Source organism: Alosa pseudoharengus, unplaced genomic scaffold (assembly GCF_046254945.1).
Source record: "Alosa pseudoharengus isolate Yale_2024_CS ecotype anadromous, Long Island Sound unplaced genomic scaffold, YU_APseudo_1.1 YU_APseudo_1.1_scf_5, whole genome shotgun sequence".
Classification (NCBI taxonomy): domain Eukaryota; kingdom Metazoa; phylum Chordata; class Actinopteri; order Clupeiformes; family Clupeidae; genus Alosa; species Alosa pseudoharengus.
Window position 1 is genome coordinate 30,405,883 of NW_027468837.1, and position 12,311 is coordinate 30,418,193.

Genomic DNA, 12,311 nt, shown 5'->3' on the forward strand with positions numbered 1-12,311 from the left:
TTTGGAAGTTAACTAAAGATCAGGATTCACAAGAGGGACCCCTGAAATCTTCAATATAAAGGACTATCTGTTTAAAAGAATGGGCCAAACTCACACCAGAATACTGTGACTGATTAGTTTCATCATACAGGAAATGCCTTGAAGATGTCATTACGAATAAAGGCTTTTCCACAAAGTATTTAAGAAATTTCAGCAGGGGTGTTCAATACTTTTTTCCTGTGTCATTCCACTTTATTGCACATAACTCGACCTATGGACTTTAATGTTTGGATTTGGATTTTATATGGGTGGATTATCTGAGTTAATACTAATGTCTGGTGAAAATTTCATGCAAATGGCCTCATTGGAAGTATACTTACTGAAAAAAATGTTGACGTGTTCAATACTTATTTTCCCCGCTGTATTGTCTTTATCACAAAGTATCAGCATCTCCAGCCCGCTCTAACTTACTGTACCTTCCCACTCTATGGTATTTATTTTCTAGGTGTGAGAGGAATCTTGGCTACATTTGGTTTTACATTTTGGCTATTGGTGGCTACATTACCTGGTCTCTTAGTTTAAGGCAGAATAACATGCTATTCTGTTATTAGCTTTTTTAAACATAATATAGTGATGCAAAAACGTTCAACAAAATTTAACATATGAATTATGTAAGGGATAATGTATAGAACGCCGGTCATTATCGGAACCCCAGGACCCCAGCGCTGGCACGTCGGATCCTGTTCGCCCTGTCGGGACTTATTTTCCGATAATGACCGGCGTTCTATACATTATTTCTTACATACTCTCTGGCCAGTTCCATCAAAACTCAGTGTGTTGTGGGTGCCATTTTATGTACATCTATAGAGCAGTTCTTTTTATTGTAACTGCATCCACAGAGCAGGGTTTTGACATGTACATCTGACAGCCACAAGAGGTCAGCAAAGAGCAGCAGCAGGAGAGGAGAGGCTGATTTTGAATCAAGGTATTGCTTTTGTCTGTATGTAATGACAAGAGACATGAACAGCAAGCAGGCTGTAGTTGACTCAAGACAGCGATTCTTCCTTCATCTGTTCCTCAATCAGACGGATCTGAGTTGATTTTCTCAACACCATTCGATCAATAGCCGGCTCTTTGATAATTAAAACAACACTTTACCATTGGCAATGCACTCTGAAAAGGCAACACTTAATTTCTTCTCTGCAAGATTCAGTCTTAGAGTCAGACTGAAGCTCAGAAAATCAATAGGCTGATATTGATTGTCATTTGGGGGGAAATGGCCAGAGAAACCAATGAAACCAGAGCTGTTAATGGGAAAAGGTACAGTACAGTATATTCCCATTTAACCTCTTACAAAGGTGTGTGTGTGTGTGTGTGTGTGTGTGTGTGTGTGTGTGTGTGTGTGTGTGTGTGTGTGTGTGTGTGTGTGTGTGTGTGTGTGTGTGTGAGTGTGTGTGTGTGTGTGTGTGTGTGTGTGTGTGTGAAACCTTGGCATTGGTGATGCCTCAAATTCCTCTGCCTCCTGTCACAATTAGTCATCATCAACATTGGCTGGGAAATTTTTGACACCAGCACAGCTTGCAGGGTGATATGTGTGCATGTTTGCAGTGTGTGTGTGTGTGTGTGTGTGTGTGTGTGTGTGTGTGTGTGTGTGTGTGTGTGTGTGTGCGTGCCTATGTGCGGTGTGTTTGCGTGCGTATGTGCAGGGTGTGTGTGTGCGTGTGTGTGTGTGTAGCGGGTAGGCAGAGGCAAAGCAGGGGCTGGGGTATTACTCAGACCAACCACCTCCAGAAAAAAATCTTGTGATGTCATACACTGCAGCATGCTCGACAGTCACAGAAATGTTTTCTCACAATATGTGGTGATTAACTCTGCGGTCAGATATTTTACTTTAGAAGAATTCCAGGCATATGTGAAGAAAATGCCTCATGGTGCATGGTTGCCGTATTTCAATTTGATTCACTTCAGAGCAGCACTGAACACAGGAGGCCTCGACTGCTGTGATTTACCGTTATTATCTGTGAAACGCTGATTCACTGCTCCATAAGGAGTCATGGGGATCTCCATGGAAACAGCCCACCCCTAAACTGTCTCCTCAACACCGTTCAGACTCGAACACTACAACCATCACATGCAATCACGATTTACTGTTTAACATGCTGACCATAGACTTCTGTGGCTGACTGTGGCCTCCCTCACATGGCACGATTTAAAGCCCTTCCTTCATGTAAGGTTGAAGACTTCTCGGATTAACATGTGTGGGCTTCAAAAGCTCCCATACATAAAAAAGAAGGCTTTTCATATTCCCTGCCCACCTCCATCCTCCCTCCCTGTGCCACCATCAGCAGTATACAGCCATGGAGTGCGGATGCTTTAGAGCAGTTCCATGAGGTGGGGATGCTTTAAAACAGATCTATGAGGCGGGGATGCTTTAGAACAGATCTATGAGGCGGGGATGCTTTAGAGCAGTTCCATGAGGCGGGACAGTTCCATGAGGCGGGGATGCTTTAAAACAGATCTATGAGGCGGGGATGCTTTAGAGCAGTTCCATGAGGCGGGGATGCTTTAGAGCAGATCCATGAAGCTGGGATGCGTTAGAATTGTTGTATGAAGCGGCTATGCTTTAGAACAGTTTTATGAAGAAGGATGCTTTAGAACAGTTCTATGAAGCAGGGATGCTTTAAAACAGTTCTATGAGGTGGGGAATGCTTTAGAACACTTCTGTTCAGTGATGGTTTTGAGTAGTTATATGAAGTGGGGATGCATTAGAACAGTTCTATGAAGTGGGGAATGCTTTAGAACAGTTCTATGAAGCAGGGGATGCTTTAGAACAGTTCTATGAAGTGGGGAATGCTTTAGAACAGTTCTGTGCTTTAGAGCAGTGCTGCTGCCGGGTCTCCTGAGATGCTCGTCTGAAGCAGATGGTTCCTCCCAGCTCTGCCCCTGAGGACAGTGCCGGAGCAGGGGAGACTTCATTCTGCCTGTCAGGCCAATCACAGAGTTCCCTCCGGCAGCAAAGCCAATTACAGCAGACCACACATGGCCCTATGTGATTGGCTGGGTTAACACATCCCTACTGTATTGGATGGAAGACACACTAGAAGAAGAAGATGGGGTTGTATGTTAACCCCACCGACAAACAAACGCACACACGCACGCACACACACACACACACACACACACACACACACACACACACACGTTATATGGTCTTTTGGGCCCCCACCGTCGATTTCAATACAGCGCTGCCTGGAAAGCGTTAGGGTTAGGGTTAGGTTGACAGTGTGGGCTCAAAAGACCATCAAGCCACACACACATACTGGTAGGAGATTGGTGTGTCAATGGCGTGTGATGCCAAAGCCTGATGAGTCCTCCTTCAGAGGGACATGTCTAGCAAAGTAACTAGCCTGTTGGATACACTTAGAGTGTTGCATAATCTTACAGAAGCATGTGCAGGGGAAAACAAATTGAACAAATGATTGATAACGCTATTAGTTACATTCAGCCTTTTGTGTGCAGTCACAAAACTGTTGTGGTGAGGTGGAGAGCCTGTAAACATTACAAGTGTATGAGAATTGATAAAAGATGATATTAAACTTGTATTATTATAGCCTGTAATATAAATCATAGCATTTGTATATCATGATTATTGCCCGCGACACCCCTAATACAAAGACTCTTTCACAACCTATAAAAAACATATATGTCTGGAAGGTAGCTCTGACATATAGTCATAACATGTCATAACATGACACAGAGAGGATAGAAGATAGACATGTTACAGTTCTAAAATGCATTCAGAGATGTTGCAACACCGACAATCTGTATGTTGGGCGCAACGTCATTTTATGAAACTGGCATTAGGCTACTGTCTGGCTGCTTTAAAAGACAAAGTAGCTTGATTTAGCCTTAATTCTATATGTTGACATACACATATTAGGCTAAGTTAGCTGGCCCTTTAACGGTTGCTGAACTGATGCTCTAGTGTGAGTAAAGGAGCCGGGCGCGTGTCCGTGGCCCAATGACGGTGCCGGATGCTGACAGACTCGCGTGAATGGAGGTGGCAAGACATGGGCTCGGCGCTGTGATGGAGAGGAATCACCATTAAAAGGTAGTACGGATATGCACATCTACAGCCCACATATAATGAACCTACACTATAGCCGACATAGATCAAATACATTTTATTTGGGCTCATCGACGTTGTGTAATGATTCAAAGTTGTAGTTAGGTACAATGGCAAACGAAGATGCTCTTCTGCACAGGCAGGCGTTCGCAGAGAATCACAGCTTTGAAATTGTGGAGCGCAAACGCGAATCCAGGTAAACCGCGATGCCTTCGGCCGATGGGCACCAATTGTGTTAACAATCTGTTGATTAGAATGAGGCCAATTTGTTCGGTGACGACTAAGGAAAAAATAATGCCACTGCAATCACCACTCTACTTGCTCAGGGAGTAGCTACTGAGCCTAAGCTAATTGATCACTCGCCTTAACATTCTAAGGTGGAATTCTGTGGATCTTGTAATAGGCTGTGTTTGCTTTTCATTTAGGTTTGCATCACCAATTTCACCAATTCAGAGTCAGAGACAGACATCATATGACAATTCAGAGCAGCGTTCCCTACACTATGCAGGATATTATTAGTCAATTAGCCTATGCCTCGGAATGAGCGTTTTAAAACCATTAAACCTTAGACAATGCTTCGTGATTCCAGATTCGTTTTTGTCTAAGGCTACATTGTCAGTAGCCTAGCCTACATTGTATAGTCGAATTTTTGACAGTGTTGGTTATTACCTAACGTCGCTATTCGTGTAGGATATCCGTGAATTCTGTTAATTCACCCGTAGCCTAGAAAAAAAAGATAATATGTCGCTAACTAACCCTCACTGAATGTGCCATTTCACGTGAGTGACAGCGAAGAAGTCCACTAGAAAGGCAACCTCTTATAGATGGCCAATCAACAATGGCAGCAGGAGGGCTAAGGAAGGTTGTGTGCGTCTATCAAAATGTATAGTTTCAATCAGAAGCTGTTTTCTTTCATACGTGATAACACCAAGACCGAGTCTAAAGTAGCCTAACCAACGCCACCAGAGAGACAATTACGATTTAAATCCATTTCTCAGGCTAAATGACAGTGCCATTTATAGAGCATCTGTGAGTGCAGCTCTGCTTCAGGTCCTTATGAACAGACAGAAGCGCTGTCGTGTTGATAGGCAATATTAGCCTCTCATATCATAACGTTATGCCCGATGCAGAAGTCTGAGGCAACCTGACAGAGTGCGCTGGATAGCCTACTTTGCTTGGATGCATAAACTGTACATTTTGTATTGTCAGTGTGTTTGACAGTTTTCACCGAGAGGCCCGTTGATGAATTATTATGACCGCCGCTAGCGAAGCTAGCGAAGCGGTCATATAGGGATTGTCAAAGTTTTTTTTTTTTTTTTTTTTTTTTTTTTTTTTTCCCGTCATCTACTTCCTGAAATTTTGGTCAACGATACCCGGGGCACCGAAACACCAGGGCACATGAAATTTGGTGGGTATGTAGCCCCACTAGACTTTTACGGAAAAATTTCGTTTGGTCCCCGGGGGCCACTCCCCCTCCGCGCTGGGCCCCCCGAAACCCAAAAAATGCAGTTTTTCCTCAATAACTACCTGAACCGTGGCACCGAGGATGAAGAAATTGTTATGGTATGTTGGTCTCAAGGGCCCACATCAACTTAGCCCATAATCACTCATTTGTGATTTGCACCCCCCCGGTAAAAAATGAAAATGCAATATCATTCTGCTTTAAACGCCCCTCTCTTCAGTAAAGACGTTCAGAACTGCACCAAATTTTATGTGTATGATTAACCTGACATTCTCTGGGGGTATGCCAAGTTTCGTAGAATTTCATCCATGGGGGGGTCTAAAAAATTAAGTTATGTGTACATTTAGTGACCCTACACTCATTGGCCTGTAGATGGTGGTGCACACATATACACATGCACACACACACACAGGCACCCACATACTATCGGTATTAGAACGGCCGATACATAATTACAAATTCAGTAGGATTAAAAGAAAGCCAAAATAAATATTCATCATCATCATCATGGCTGCATTTCCAGTATTGGCGATAAGTAGTCGTTTGTCCACTAGATGGCGCATCGTTGCAGTGAGACGTAATTTTGTTGGAAGTTAATCTTAAATGGGTTGGAAAGACACTATGCTTCCTACAAGGACAAGACTGTAGGCTACAGTAGTTTACCGCAGAGAACGTCTAAGGGTAGGATGATTTCTGCATGACATGTAATTCCCATTTCCTCTTGAAGCCGAAATAAATCTGAGAATGTTTATCGGACATGCTTGTTTTTTTACTGCAGGTAGGCTACGTTAATCCTATCAATAGCAGAACGTAGGTAAAATAATGTTACCGTTAGCATGGTTGAGTGATGGAGGCCAATTTGATTATTGATGTATTTGTAGAAAACCATAAATGCGTTTATAAGCTACCAAGCAAATCGATAACAGCACTAATTGTATCTTTCGACTGTCATCTCATTTGCTTATGACCATAACCTAGGCTACTAACAGGAGCTAAGTGAGTTAGCCACAACACGTTCGCTACGTGATGGTTTTTTAATGGAAAATATATAGGCTACCTGAAAGATAACCTGTCTGATCCCGTGATGATCTACAATCTCCATTTAAACCAGATGTTTTAGAGCGCACGTTGAGATGTATTCAGGGCAGGGCTGTACCTACACATATTTGTTGCACGTGCTACAAAAATCATTCTTTGCGATGAATGATTTAGTACCAACGTTACAAGGGTCAGATACAGTTTTGCCTATGGCTATTCCGTGAGACTGAGGCGCTTTTTGTTTGTTCGAAGTGCGTGTTTAGGGTGTGAGAGGGGAGTCGATGTGCTTTGATTCCAGCTTGGTAGTTGTAGTCTATGCGATTAAAAAACACGTGTGTGTGAAGTATCCAAACAATGATAACGCTTTCATTATGGCTGCTTTAGCCACAGACCTTGAGCTACTGTACAGTGGGTTGGGTTCCGTTTAGAAGTGTCCACTTCATTCGCCCTTTCCGTGATTCACAGCTACGTGAAATGTATTACTACTGATATGCAAAACTATTAACTTTTTCGCCAAGAGGTGGCAGCTTGATACTGTAAGGTGTAAGCCATTGGTTCCAACGGAGATTTTATTTGGGTCGCCAGCATAGCCTAGCGACAATTTGTGTTGTGTAATAGGCCTAGCATAGGGCCTACCTTATATAGCTTATAGTTTGTTAACAGTCACGGTTTTGTCATAACTCCCTCTATGCATTTTTGCATTTAGAATAGCTCTAAAACCGGGGGGCGAACACGTCGCAGGGGGGGCGCCAGTGCGTGGATATCTCAATCGCAAAATTAAACAATATTTCTATCGGGCGCCTACCATGGACTAGGCTGGGTGAAAATCAAAAGATTGCGTCAAAAGATTGAGCTTAACCATTGACCTCATGGTTGCAAAATGCAAGGGAACATGAATCAGCATATTATTTGCACAAACAATAACGGAGAGTAGCTCTTCAACTTTGCCCGTTAAAATGTGTATGAACAGTCTCGCAACGCATTTCATGAAGGCCCTTTGGACATGTCAGTTATTTGCACCACTGGGAAAAACGGCATTTTGTTTTAGACTACTGGTATTTCATTTGTGCATTGACAATAAAGCTGAATATCATTTGAACTAGATGACTAAACTTATGCATATGTAGAAGAAGAAACATTCACAAAAATCCATGACATGACCTCTCTTCTTGATAGCTGTTGAAAACTGCATGGAACTGACAGGGATTGTTTTGTTTAATAATAAATAAATAAATACATTATGCTGCTACCTTCTGCTTTTCCCAAATACAATGTAGCCTACAGGTGTACCTTTCATCAGTCCAGTTGCAATGAATGGACTGTGATGAACTGCCCTACTTGTGATTGTTTAGAGATTTTAAAGGTTTTATAACAATGTTACAGATTTTTTGGCCCAGAAACAAATCTATTCACCTTTGCAGCGCCAGTAGGCTACTTTGTGTGCGGAATGTGTGCAAACACACATTTCAAACAAGCATACACAAAAGTTTCAAGAGTGAGGAATGGAGTAGAAGATGGAGACAAATTCATTAATATGATTTATTTTCGCGGAATGGATGTGCAGGACTGAGCGGCGGTCATATTTTGTACCGCTACGCGGTACATCTAGTTAATTTCGTGTCACTGAGGGGCCACACCTACTGGAGATGGCCATAATGTCTGGGGTGAAGAAAACGTAAGCTGTCAGTATCAGCGGCCTAGACACAAGAGGAGTTGCTCTGCTTGAAATAAGCCTTGCTACTGATTAAACATCGGGATAAACTATGGCTGAGCTGCAGCTGCATCCCTTGGGTCTTTGGAAAGTCCTATTTCTGAAATGCCATGCCACCTGTGTTTCCTTCACATAAGTTCGAGTGATTTCCCTACACGGCATCTACACAGCTGCACGTTTGCCCAGCATCTCATGCTGGGACATGGGCCGGTGTCCTGGAAGATGGCAAAGAGATTTTATTTTTATCGAGGGAGATTGATTTTTGGCCCATAAGTCTTATTTTATTGGTCTACTTTGCAAGGCCTTTGTGGTGTCACTACTGTGCGCCCTGGTAATTCGGAGAAGGAAACAACCGATTCATTCTCAACAAATCTTTAGGCCTGTAGGGTACTGTCATTAGTACACATAGTGTATCATGAGCCCTCCTATTTGTGCCAATGTAAGATTTTTACATTTTTAAAGCTTGAGATTTAATGGGTAATCGTGTGAGACTCAAGACAGCGAAAGAGGGACTAGTGGACATCTGACAGACCCATCAGTAGGCTACTATCATTCAGATTAAATTATGGTTTAACCAGTATGGCTAATATTGGTCGTCTGTCCTTGGCCTACTCCCTTTCATTGCCCTATTAAGATGCATTGCATTCAGGTGCCAGTGCTCCTGCAATTTCGCCAGTTTCTGTTGGCAAATATCCCATGCTGTTTTTGGGAGCAATGATCCCACATGTTTCATATCTGAATGATCAAGAATGGTCAGGATGCTTACCTCAGATGGAAGCTGTGTATTATGTAGGCACATTAACTTCCTAAATTTCACCAGCCTGTGATAGACTACTTTGTAGACTGCCTCTAGTATGTGTCTAGATAGGCAAGGAGGTTATTTGGTCTGAAACTAGTAAACTACCTAAAAGGTTATGTAAATATTACAAATATCAGCACACAGCAGCACACCTGGCACTGATACAAGTTGTCTGAAGGAGACACAGAAAAAAAGTCTGAAGGGGGACACAGGCTTTGTTGGCAATAGGGTTGTAATGGTAGATAGATAGATAGGTAGATAGATAGATAGATAGATAGATAGATAGATAGATAGATAGATAGATAGATACTTTATTGATTCCCATGGGATTATGAGATGAGACTGTCAGTGTGAGAAGCGTCTCAGAAAATAATACGGTTTCACAGCATTTGTCTATAATGTTTGTATGATTAATTCAGAGGTTACAAACAGACAGACAACAGATATAGAAATTAAGTAGTGCATTTTATAATCAATTTTGAACAGTTCACAGATTATTTGCTAGGGATTATAGTTATAAACAGGACACATGCTTTGATCTGCATGGGGAGATTGTCTTTGATATGGGCGAACTGGACCATTTGTGTCCTGTGGCAGCCACTCTGCATCTAGTTGCATTTTGTTCAATATTGATAGTAAACAAATGTACACAGTATGATCTGAGGATTTTCATACCATGGTGTACCATAATCTAAAATGTACGCAGTTATGATATCTGTGGATTTTCATACCATGGTGTACCATAATCTCAAATGTACGCAGTCTGATTTCTGTGGATTTTCATACCATGTTGTACCATAATCTCAAATGTATGATACCATGGTGTACCATAATCTGAAATGTATGATATCTGTGGATTTTCATACCATGGTGTACCATAATCTCAAATGTACGTAGTATGATATCTGTGGATTTTCATACCATGGTGTACCGTAATCTCAAATGTACGCAGTCTGATTTCTGTGGATTTTCATACCATGGTGTACAGTACCATAATCTCATGTATGATACGATGGTGTACCATAATCTGAAATGTATGATATCTGTGGATTTTCATAACATTGTGTACCATAATATCAAATATACGCAAGTGTGGCACAAATCTCAGAGGGTGCTGGTGGGGAAAAAAGGATGCGTTTGTGAGGGCGGGAGAAAGACATAACAAGCAAATCCTTATTGATTCATTTGATGTGTTTTGCCAACACCAGTCCTTTGTATCACATTGCTCCTGAGAATATTTACATACCGGTACATAGCACAGAATCGGAGTCTTAGTTCATTGCATTTTGTCATTTTTGTAGATCTTACATAAGCATCCTGTGCAGTGTAGTGTGTTAAGCAAAGATGGTTATATTCTCCAATGGTGCTGTATAATGTGTCATGTGGCTCTGTGGGGAGTGAAGCTTCCGGAAGGATGATGGTGTCATTGCCCTGGCATGGATGGGCATGCAGATGACCAGCCTGCCATCTGCAGCCCTGAGTTAGTTCTCCTTCACTCTGCAAAAGGACGCACCCCAGTGCTGCTCGGCCAGAGGGCCTCGGCCGTACATATTTCAGACAGGTGTGCTATTTTTAACCTCGTTGGCATGGTTTCCATGCCAACATTTTAAAGAGGAGCCTGCAAGTGACAAATTGCCTAAAAGGATGAAATTGATAAATCGATACAGCGAAAAAGGCCCTGAAAGGATAAAATATTAAATCATAGAGAGAAGAACATAAAAACCTTTTTGATCTTTGTACTGAGACCAACTGATCACGAACCACATCTCATTACAAATCTCTCTGATCTATAAAATTATGATTTTGATCTGTGAATGTAAGTGAAATTCCATATGTGATATTACTTTAGGATTCAAAAATGAATGAAAACATGACTATTTCTCAGTGTGTGGTTACCTCTCAAAGTAAGGGTGCTTTCTGGTAGATAGTCACTCTTTTAGACCTGATTTACAGTGCATGGCCTGCCCATGTGGGCTATCTTGCCCTATAGAGATTCTCTATATGGTTTTGAGGGTCGATTGGTTAGCTTAGATCTGACCAGAGCCTCTTACTAAAGAAGGGGCTACAGTGTACTGTAGATAGAATTGAGTATCCTCTCCCTTCAGTGTAGAGTCCTTGCACCTGGCCCGTGACCTTCAATGTAAGAACAACATCATATATCATATTGCGCTGGATTTCACCACTGACTAATATGCTTTGTTCCAAATTCAAAACTAGGCCTACTGTGTGCAGCTGTTGGACGTGTGATTCAAGCTTCTTTAGTGGTATAAGGAGGGGTAGACACATGGAGTGAGAGACATCTTAGAAGGACATAGAGCACACATTCTTAGTAACTGTCTTTCAAATTTATTGTGCATAGCTCTTATTTATTTAATCAATAAATGTCTTCTCTGGAGGTCTGCTGCAAAGTCATCTGAGGTCAAGTCTTTTTTGAGAGTCTTTATTTTCAGTGTAGTCAGATTAGAAACACAGTGTATCACACACATACAAATCCAGCAATAGTAACATTAACTCACAAATAGTATGACAAGGGTGTCAAGTCTCTCTCCTAACATCCCACTACAAAGGGTACAGATATTTTTTGAGCGGACAGTGTTTGTTATTAAACTTCGACTGACCTGAGACTATTATTAGCCCGCTGTGGGTTTGACCATGGCTGAGTGCAGGGTTTGGGGCTGCCGGTCCTTCACCCAGACAAAGACACATTAATAACGGATCTTTAGCCCTCCTCTGGCAGAGTGGGCGAGGGCGGTGAGTGAGGCGAGGCGAGGAGTGATGTGGGCGAGTAATCTGCGCATGCAACACGTCCTCCTCTGTAATCAGAGACAAAATGGGAAAAGACAGCGCCAGCAATAGCAGCCATTTTAAAGTCTTCTCTCTGCTGAATAGCTTTCGGGGACTGGAGTACGGTAAGCGTTGACTCCTCAGCAGCAGGAGAATGTTAGCCAGCAGCAGGCCTTCTGAGGCAAGACAGATACACTTCACACACACACACACACACACACACACACACACACACACACACACACACACACACACACACACACACACACACACACACACACACACACAGCCACATGCTGTGTGCTTGACACAGATGAGTGAAGGGAGGAAAATGGTCCTGTCAAGATGTAGAGAAAGCTCTGGCTAAAGCTGCCACAGCATACCACCAGCACTGTTGTACAACATGCAGTAA